Below are 11124 nucleotides of genomic sequence, written 5' to 3'. Positions count from 1 at the left end.
CCTTGAGACATATTCTAAAACTTGGTTAAGATTATTTATTCAAAATAATCTTTTGTCGAAAAGTCGTCTTCGACCCCTATTATCTCTAAATTGACTAGCCCGGATCTACGGGCGTTACATAAATGCACCATGACCCTAGGCCCTAATGATGAACAACCAAAAAGGAAGACCAAAACAGGGGGCATTTACCTTGCTTGAGCTGAAGGTGAAGTAAGATCTCTGGATATACAAGTCCCAACTCGGAATCCCAAGCTTCCTCTTTGCTTCCAAGCTTCACAAACCAACCAAGAACACCAAAATGGCCTTAACACACACACAAACGGCTAGGGTTTTGATATCCAGCTCTAAGGGAGTGTTAGGGACAAGGGAGGCTAAGTTAAGGTGTTTATATAGGGTGCAAACCCTCAGATTTAGGGTTTTACTCGCACAGCGCCTACTCATCGAGTCCATCTTCCGACTCGTCGAGTAGGTCACTTAAGATGTCTGCGGACTCGTCTCGACTCGACGAGTGGGTCCTCCGACTCGTTGAGTCCCAGGGAGAAACATAAAAATTCTTGAATTAAATGCGTACCAGGAATTGGGTGCTACAGGCCCTGAATTGAATCAAACCCAAAATCCCTGGGGGAAATACCTAGCCAAATGCCCCTCCTTGCCACACATGTAGCAAACAATCCCTAACCAATAGGGACTCTCATGCCTCTTGCCGCACTTACTACAAGTGCAGCCCTTCTGGCCTCCAACTCTTGAGTCAGTGAGCTTAGGATGCTTAGTTATCAGATGCGACTGCACTAGTCTCCTATCTCTCACATGGGTCTCCCTCTCCTCTCTAGCCTAGGTCTCCATCTCAATTTCTCTCCTCCTGGCATTGGTTTGCAGCTCAGCCAATGTCCGATACAAAGTGTTTGCCATGAACTAATGGATACCCTCCTTAGAATACTCAAATATCGACTCACATGCTCCTGCTCAGTCGACACGTGTTGAGGACCAAACAAGGCTCTCTCATGAACCATCCTGGTGATCCCAGTCACCGTCTCTATCTTCTTCTTAAGAGATAGTACTTTTGGGCCGATCTCTCTCTCTTTTTCAACTTCTGGCACAAACTCCTCCCTAAAAAAACTCAATAAATATGTCCCAGGTCATTGCAACATGCTCCACGAGAGTATAATCTGCTATCACAAATTTCCACCAGTCCTTCTCCCCTGAGCGAAGCAGGTTCAATACAAATCGAACCCTCAGATTCTCCGAACAGGAGCAAGTGTAAAAAACCCTCAACATCATAAATCCATCTCATCACAACAATCGGATCCTGGGTCCCATCAAACTCAGGTGGCTTCGTGTTTTTGAGCTCACGGTACCACAATGAATCACCCTCCTACGGTCTCGCGGTAGCAACAACTGTGGTGGCTGCGGTAGTGGCAACCTCAGTGACGGCGGCATAACGCTCATCGAAAGTCCCAATAAGCATGGTCTTAATAGACCCAAACATATCTGGTATAGCCCCTCTGATCTTTGTAGCCACCTCGGTGACAACAATCCTACAGATCTCATCATCACTCGCACTCGGCCTCTCGGGGTTGCTGGATCCTGAACATCGAGTAACCACCATACTGAAACACATAAGAAAACCATCGGAATCGGGCTAAAGCACATACATAAACATCCACACACACCAGCAAGCTCCTTAGTTCCTTAAGATTCCATCCTGAGCCGCGTACAAATTCGGTGCTTTCAGTAGTACGGGCCAAATACTACCTTCCACACCAACGCATATTTGTCTCAAGTCCTCCTCTCAAGACCCTAAGTCACAAGGACTCTATTTCTTAAGATCAGCTATATAATCGTCATGTTGGTTCCTCGGGACCAATACTAAGCATTTAGGTATTCATTCTAGACTGCTCCCAGCGCTGCTCCGCCTCACAATATCTCCCCTGTCCTCTCTATTTTCTTTGTGCATGCCAATCATACACAATACGTGACTCGATAGACATTAGAGTAAATGATTCTACCTCAAATCCACAAACCAAACAAGGAACTTGAAGAAAGACTAAATCAAACATTCTAAGGCTATAAAACCTAACTATGTACAATTATGCAGCATACACCAAGCAAATAGCAATGACAAATTCAATCTCATAATAACAATCTCCTAGGCTAAAGGCACCACAAATCAGGCAACCTTATCATACATTTCCTACAGGATCCTTAGCCTATCACTAGCATGCAGTTCTATCAGCTAATACGATATCAACTCTACACTACTCATGAGATAATTTGAGATATTTTGGGTAACTACCGTTTGAGCTCTGGCTGATTGTACACACTGTTTCACTGGGTTTTTCTCTTATAAAAATCTTCACTTCTTTGAAAAGTTTTTATAAAAATCTACGTATAACTTTTAGTTAAGTGTCTAAAATATCATTCTATAATAACCGAATTAATTAATGAAACATGGGTAACCAACTTCAGCCTTCTATAATAACCGAATTAATTAATGAAACATGGTAACCAACTTCAGCGTCACCAAAATAATATAAATGGGTCAAAAAGTTAATCTAGGGATTGCATGCATATATGTGCAAGTGAGGAGATAGAAGAAATGAAACTTTGAACCAAAGATCTAAGGGGAAAGCCAACAGATGTTGCATTCATTCAGCAAAAAGAAAATGTTAATGTTGTCTTTTTTTAAGAAATATTTTAAAAAATATATAATATCCTTGCAATTAAACACTAATTATTCAGTTTTAAATTAATTAGATGCCAACACAACGTACATTAATTGCTTTCACTTTATATCTCGACACAAATAAATAACACACATTCATGCAAATTTATTTCATCAGGAGAGCCTTCGATATATCATTGCTATATAAACACACCCTAACCCCATCAAATGGAATATCAACCCTCCTAAAATCTCTTTTAAGAAAAAAAAGGGTGTCATCAAAAGTGCAAAAATTCATTTACGACATCAGAATCTCTACAGTCTCCCCCAGATATATCTGGGAACGGTGCATTTCAAGAGCTATCTACCATGGATCTAGCCATGAAGCTTCACTACATTCATCTTCTTTTCTATTTCAAAGCACCAGCATTTGCTGGCTCGACTATCTTGGACATCAAGGAAACCATGTCTCAATGGTTAAACCATGCTTATATCACATGTGGTCGGTTTATGAGAACAGACTCAGGTCGACCTTCTATCAAATGCAATGATTGTGGGGTAGGGGCAATTGAGTCACACACTTCTTTATCCTAACCATGTTGTTGGTCTTGATCTAGCCTTCTCTTCATTTGTTATGATACAGGTTTGTTTGTTAATCGTTTTTTTGTTATCTTATAATAATATGGGACAACCAACATCAAGAAAAAGAACCATACGTCTATTTCCTTTCCCAATGTTATTTCACTATAGTGAAATGCATTCATTTGAATCGAAGAAGCTTCTATATCAATTATATTAAATGGACTTTTAAAATTTTAACAAAGAAACAAATACTACCAGCTTAATAAAAATAACTTTAACCACAAATCCCAGTTACTTTAGCCTATAATAAGATGATAAGCATATGCAATTTCACGTGTTAGTATATGTCCAATACCTTGCGGTGATCTTATATTTTATGTAAATTAATAGCTAATGACTAACCGTTTTTCCTATATCTTTGTATTAATTGTCTTAAGAAAAAATTAAACATGATCCACCTACAAAATATCAATATCGATATTTATCATGTAATTTTTTCCCTATAGATGCTTCTTCGGTTGTAGGTTTCATAACCCTATGGGCTTAAGTCATTGCAGGTCATCACCCGACCCAACCACGAACCCATGCCCACAATATCCAAAGCCCAAATATTAGCTCCGATATACTTTCCATAAATCGGGTTGGTCCAACTGGGGATAGTTGGTGTACTACAAGTAATTCCAAAATGGAAACTTTCTCCTTTTATATCTCGATCTCCAAGTTAACTAAGTTGCAAGCGAATATATGTAAAGAGAAAGCTCACCCGCAAATTCCTTTGTTTGAAACTATTTGTGCTGTAATTTGGAAGTCTTTGGAAAAAATTAGTCATGACTCAGGGTTGGAGACGGTGACATGGTATGCAAAAGTGACTTGAGAAACCGCAATAAAGAAATTATCAAAAACAAAAGTCAAACCATTTGTGTTGTTAAAACAGATCTTCCTATAGTCGAATGTAACCTGATGATGCAATTAGGGTCGTTGATGATGGATCAAGTTGGAATGAAGATTGAAAAAGCAATGGAGAGCGATGACACGCTTCAAGATTTACTCATTTGTGGAGCAAATTTGACTTTTCTGGATTTTAGTGATGTCACGTTCTATGAGATGGAAGTGAAAGGACAAAAACCAGTTTACGTAAATTGTGATATTGATAATATTGATGACAAATGTGTTGTTTTGGCTCTCCCTGCACCAAAGGGATGTTCTGCTGGAATGATAGTAAGGGTACCATTACCAAATAATAAAATGATCGAGCTTAAATCAATACTTAAGGAAGATTGGTGTATTGTATAAATACATCTACGGTTGGATGCATTTGCCTAAATTATGTGCTCAATAATGATTAAATCATATACCTATTGGAGGAGAAGTCTACGTATTACGTGTATTACATGTGTATTTTTTTAATTATTATATATTTCCCATAATAATAGTAATAGATATTGGAGGGGACGTCTGTGTATTACGACTACAATTTTTAAGTATTATATGTTGCTTATAATAATAATACATGTGTTGTCTTATAAATTATTGTTTATGCATCTTGGACATTAAAAAAACAATGTTCAATTTCTTAAATTAATCATGGCTATATTCTATGTTGTTGGTGAGAGAGGGGCGGATTAGGTTGGTTATTCATCAAATGTACTGATAATGGTGTACAAGTTGTTGAGGATAGGTGTCGTCTAAATTTTCTAATGCGATTTGAGGTTTCCAAAAAAAAAAATTTAAAAATCTAAATCTAAATTTTCTATTGCGGTTCAAATAAAATATAAACCTCAATAAATGTTTCGAATTTAAAGATCTTTTGGGACATAAAACTTTAACTTCTTGTTTCTAACAATTTTATCACGTTTTCTCCATATCTTACTATTGTTTATGTTGTGCAAGTTCCTTCCCTTTTCTTATTACCAAAGGACTTTTGCTAATTAAATAAATTAGCTACTTATTTAGTGTTTGCTTACCTCTATTCTCATAATTTCTTTTTATGTGATATTTTTTGCAGCTCATACCTTTTTATTATTGAGGAACAACAAAAACTCAGCAAATCCGCCTCTAAAACAGAGAAAACAAGGTGAACATGAAAACTGGATACCAATCTTTGCAACCAGCAATGCTGGAACCGGAACCGACAATTAGGAGCCAAACAAAATCACTTCTGGTTCTTACATTTTTAACCATTAACCGCCTCGATATAACTATAAGTTTGTTTAATAACTTTTTTGTTGGTCCTTAAGGAAATATATCAACAAAAATGTAGAAAAATTATTGGATAATGTTTAGGTCTTTTTTTCAGATTTGAAGACATTTATACATTATCGTTTTATTAATTTGGCCAATTAATTATATTATGTAGTGAATTAACTCTTATCAGTTTAGCCATAAAAAATATCAATATATTGCCGAATGATTTGCTAAAGCCAAATGACAAGATTACCCTTACCTACCTTTTAGGTGTACTTCCATCAAAAACTACATCCTGAATCAATTTAGCTTTATTTATTTTTATGTTTTTTCTATTTATTTGCTTTAGATTTTGTATGTCATTTGTGACTAATACTATTGTATCTTTTAAAGGATGGATGGATGGAGGAGCATCATTGGAGCCTGTAAGTGGAAGGGGAAGGTGGAATACAGGAGGCCAAGCTACTGAAAGGTCATTTTCATTCGCAATCTTTATGATGACATGTTGTTCATGTAGAAGTTACTTGCTAATATACTTTCTGTTTTAGCGTTTGAATGTAATGTTGGTTATTTTGGTTTATGATATATGATTTCCATTGCCAGAATTTGTCAAAATGTATTGCATTTTAATTCTATTTTAGTTAAAGAGAGATTCGTTGATGGTTTTTTTTCCTTATTTATTTATTTATTTATTTATTTACAGATCAGTTAAAGAGGGAAGGAATGAGCAACTCAAACTATAAACAAATAGTTGATCAAATAACATTTACAAAGAACAAACAACGGAAAAAATTGCCGCATTCGACCCCACAACGCGGGGTTCCCCACCTAGTTCTACTGGGGACTCGCCATCCACATTTGGCTTTGGATAAGAGGGCAGAAAATTGTTTCAACCTTTGTGTGCTTCTATATCTTGATTACTGAAGTAGTTACTATAAATAGACCACGACATTGATGAGTGTTTGTTTGTATGTTTGTTTTTTGCTATTTGGTAGGCAGAGCTACTGTTTTTGGATCAGTCATACCAAGAGAGTTTGAGACTATTAGCAGAGACAAATGCGGTTGTCGAAATGCACAATCATGGTGGTTGTATCATGGATTTCACATCCCTCAATATCGCATTGGTTAGTGCTTTCTGAATTTAACATAGGCTTTCTGTTTTGTCTATTCATGGACATTGATTTAAATGCTATTGAATTGTAAATTCTCTGCGCTTCAAATATTTATTTCAATCGATAAAAAAAACCGAGGAAGGGAGATTTGGTATGCGACTTTATGCATCTCAATCGGTTGGCTAGATACCATTGAAGCTAAACACTTGACAAATATTTTCACCGGTATTAAAGTTACATTTTTGATTTTTGAGTCTAGATTATTTTAATAATCGCAAGATTATCTATGCTGGCATCAATCAATCCATTATTTCAATATGATAAGTAGTAGATAATCTTTTTAAATTTTGTAGATGTTGTTGGATGGATTGTGCTATGAACTGACCCAATGTTAAGCACACAAACCCAACAAATCAATCAAAACATTAGAGAAAACAGATTGTAATCTCACTCAATATTAATAACATTCAAATGATGAAGAACAAAAGATAAAATGACATTTTTGTAACAAAAATATGATACTCTCCTCTCCACTATCACCATATCTTATAGGCTAAAACCTGTAACAGAAAATAACCCTAAAATGCCCAAAATACCCTTCCAGTATCAAAGATGCTCTTTATTTTACTGGGTTTCCCTTAATTCCCTTTTCTATAATATGGGACTAAACCTGGTGTGTAGCAGATATACAGTAGGTGGGTAGGCTAACTTGTCACTGTTTGCTTCTAGGAGACTTGTCATGGCCATTAAAGAAAACTAATAAAGCTGGTAAGAATGGTTTTAAAGATGTAAACTTGGTGGTGGAGGGTGGTGTCATTGAGGGTATTCGTGAGAATTCCATAAAATGCACTGATTTAAAAGGTCATATCGATTACATATCTGGATTAGTTGTTGGAGGTATGTATTTGGCATTTTTAAATACCATGAAAATGTGGTTTAGTATTTAATGTTTAGCGGAGATGATTTGGTTTAAATTTTTTGTAGGGGGTTTCTTTTCAGCTCTTCATTTGATAAAACAGTCAATGTACGGTATCTCCAGGTATGCATCATCAAATCATCATGATTACATTTACATACATGGAAATGAATTGAAATGATGGATTAATGAAATACACAACACAGGGTCTTAATCATGTACATACATTCAAGGGTCATGAACATAAGGTAATGGCTATAGTTTATGTGAACAGAGAAGCTCCAATTTGCATTAGTGTTGATAATGGAGGTGAGATTTTCATCTGGGCCATTAAAGTTCCATTTTAGGAGAATGCTTTCAAAAGACTGAATGAGGAAAAAGATTGGCACTACAATGGTATTCATGCCTTGTCTGTTTCTAAAGCTGGATATTTTTATACAGGCAGTGGGGACAAGTCAATAAAAGCCTGGTCAATGCCGTTACTGGAGTCTATATCACCAAAAGAGTTTTAAAGTGGAGTTAAGAAGCAATCCAGACCATTGACATGTTTGATAAGGTGTATATATATATATATATATATATATATGGATTCTCTTATGTAGTTTTAATGCCATGTTTATAATAAATAAAATGAAAGTAGATTGCTATATATATTATGGATAAAAGAGTAAAAGTAGGTTAGTATTTGCGGGTTTATGAAACAATGAAAGATGTTCTTCAAGCTGATTGTACATGTTATGCACCAAGCATAGAGATTATCGGTGTTTATGTCACAAAGCTTAGAATCTCAGAAAGTGTAAGGAGAAACTTTGAGCAGATGGAAGAAGAAAGCACCAAGGTGGGTTTGGAGTAAAACTGTTGTTGTTAGTGGTGGTGGTGGTTTAATGAAAAAAGATGTTTGAGGAAAATTTGGAAGATTCTGTCTTGTGAGTACTTTCAGATGTTGGATCATTCAAATGACTAAACTCTACAATAAACAATGATGCCACGGCCAATCCCGCAAAGTGGGATTCTTCCTTAGTTATTATTAAATATGTATTATTATTATTATTATACCAAGTATTATTATTATTAAATACGTATTATACCACACCGGTTGTTTGTATGGGTATATATGTATGTGTATGTGTTTGTCTATGTGCATGTATGTATATGTATATGTGTATATGTATGCTTATGTATGTGTATGAATGAGTATGTGCATGTGTGTATTTGTGAATGTATGTATATGTGTGTGTGTGAATGTGTATGTGTATGTCTATGTATATATGTATGTGTATTTCTATGTCTATGTATATATGTTAATACGTATGTATGTATCAAAAATCACAAGTATATATATAGGCATTACAATATCAAACCATAAAACAATTAAGGGATATATACACTAAATTCCTAATATTTTCATCGATTTGAGAAGAAAGTGTTAAATATTTTTTTTGGCAGTAAAGTCCAAATTACCGGCAGTTTTTGACTAGGGATAAGCATATGGACCGGGGAACCGGCCGGAACCGGAACCCGATAGAACCGGTCGGGCCGAGACCGGGACGTTATTTTTGTGTATTTTTGGAACTAGGAACCGGTAGGAACCGGAACCGGCAAAAACCGATAGAACCGGCAAAAACCGGAACTGTATGATGCTATTTTTCGAGGACCGGTTCCAACATTTGAAGACACAATAAGAACCGGTAGAACCGTCGGGCCGGTTCGATTCTTGATTTTGGCCGAAGCCGATTCCCGGTTCCGGCCGGTTCGGTCCTATTGCTCATCCCTATTTTTGACACTTCTACCATTTTTTCCCAGTTAGCCGGTAATTATGACTTTTTTGTCAAAAAAATAAAGTTTAGGACTTTCTTGTCAAATTGTTGAAAATATTGAGACTTTAGTTAATATATCATTTTTTGTTATAAAATAAATGGTATGATACTCTTTAAGCATAAGAGTTAGTGAAACCTTCTCTAATCAGTTATAACATATTGAAATCCTTAATGTTTGCTTCTTGTTAAATCGTTTTTTTATCTTTAATTAGCTATAACATATTGAAAGCCTTAACGTTTGCTTCTTGTTAAATCGTTTTTTTAATCTCAACAAGTCCTCACTTTTTAGTTGAAGATTTGGCGGCGAAGCAAGAAGAAAATTTTACAAGGGTGAAAAGACTTGTAAAAATTTATTCTGACTTCGCTGTCAAATCTTGAACTAAAAAGTGGGGACAGATTATACAAACACAAGCAAAACATGTTATACAAACACAAACAACACATGCCTAGTGGTGTGAACATGAAGAACGGAAAGAAGGGCAATTTCGATTTTTTCGGTTTTTTATTTCTCCATTTTTGGGACTGCAAAAAGGAAACACAACCCTTATTTTTTCTTTCTTTCTTGATTATCTCCATTTTTTTCAATGTTGGTTTGTTGAGATTAAAAAAACGATTTAACAAGAAACAAACGTTAAAGATTTCAATAGGATCTAGTTGACTAGAGAATGTTTCAATAACATTTATGCATAAAGAGTATCATACCATTAAACTTCTAGCCAAAAAAATGATATATACACTAAAGTCCTAATATTTTCAATGATTTGACGAGAAAGTCCTAAACTTTGTTTTTTTTATGACAAAAAAGTCCTAATTACCGGCTAACCGGTAAAAAAATGGTAAAAGTGTCAAAAATTGCCGGTAATTTGGACTTTACTGTAAAAAAAATAAAGCTTAGGGCTTTCTTGTCAAATCTATGAAAATATTGAGACTTTAGTATATATATCCCAACAATTAATGGATCTTGATGGTGCACACAATATTATGAACATGGATAAAATTTATAAGTTGGTCAAAACATAGATATTCATGTATGAAAGAGGTGTGAAAAAAAGTAGCGGACGAAACGATGTTCGGTGCCCGAAGTATCGAAAAAACGAAAAATCTATAGGTAATCCGTCAGTAATTACCGACAGAATAGTGATATTTTATGCTATATGTTGGTAAATACCGACGGATTACCTACGAAAAGCATATTTCGTCACTACGTCACTATTCTCTCAGTAATTACCGTCAGATTTTTCGGTCACCGGACGTCGTTTTTTTCCACACCTCTATTATACAAGAATATCTATACTTTCACCAACTTATAGCTTTTATTCATGTTCATAAAGTCGCGTGCGTCTTCAAGATCCATTAATCATTTGATTGTTTAAAAAGGAACATAACAAAACGTGTAAATGAAAGAAGACTTGATACACTAACAAGTTGTTTTTTCAAACAAAAGATGTAACTTTCAAAACAAACTAGTGTTCGTGAGACTTGTGTTTAATGAACATATCTTATCACTTCAGGGGTATGTGAATGTTGTTTGAAGAAAAGAAGGAAAACAATCAAATGTACAATACATAGAAAATAATTAGTTACTACACAAGTTACTTGAGAATATGACTTATTAAGGTAATTAACTATTCGGTTTGTTTACCTCTGGGTAACTATTTTTTTTGTACACATCTAGATAACAAACTTATTGGAAGTGTTCACATATGACCATTATGATCTGCTGTAGCAGGATATATTCGGCTACAGCAGGTCATAATGGTCATATGTGAACACTTTCATCAAGTCCGTTGCCTAGATACGTACAAAAAAATAGTTATCCAAATATGAACAAAACGCAAAGTAAGAGTAAAT

At 35.3% G+C, this 11124-nt stretch overlaps 1 pseudogene; it reads left to right on the top strand.

Annotated features, from left to right (window-relative positions):
* The first annotated feature begins 2820 nt into the window (after positions 1-2820).
* On the top strand, positions 2821-4537 carry LOC111896918 (protein ECERIFERUM 26-like; annotated as a pseudogene).
* The last annotated feature ends 6587 nt before the right edge of the window (positions 4538-11124 follow it).

The sequence above is a fragment of the Lactuca sativa genome, chromosome 1 (genome assembly GCF_002870075.4).
Source record: "Lactuca sativa cultivar Salinas chromosome 1, Lsat_Salinas_v11, whole genome shotgun sequence".
In the NCBI taxonomy this organism is placed as follows: domain Eukaryota; kingdom Viridiplantae; phylum Streptophyta; class Magnoliopsida; order Asterales; family Asteraceae; genus Lactuca; species Lactuca sativa.
Note: the sequence above shows the minus strand (reverse complement) of the source record. Positions and strands in the feature narration are given on the sequence as shown.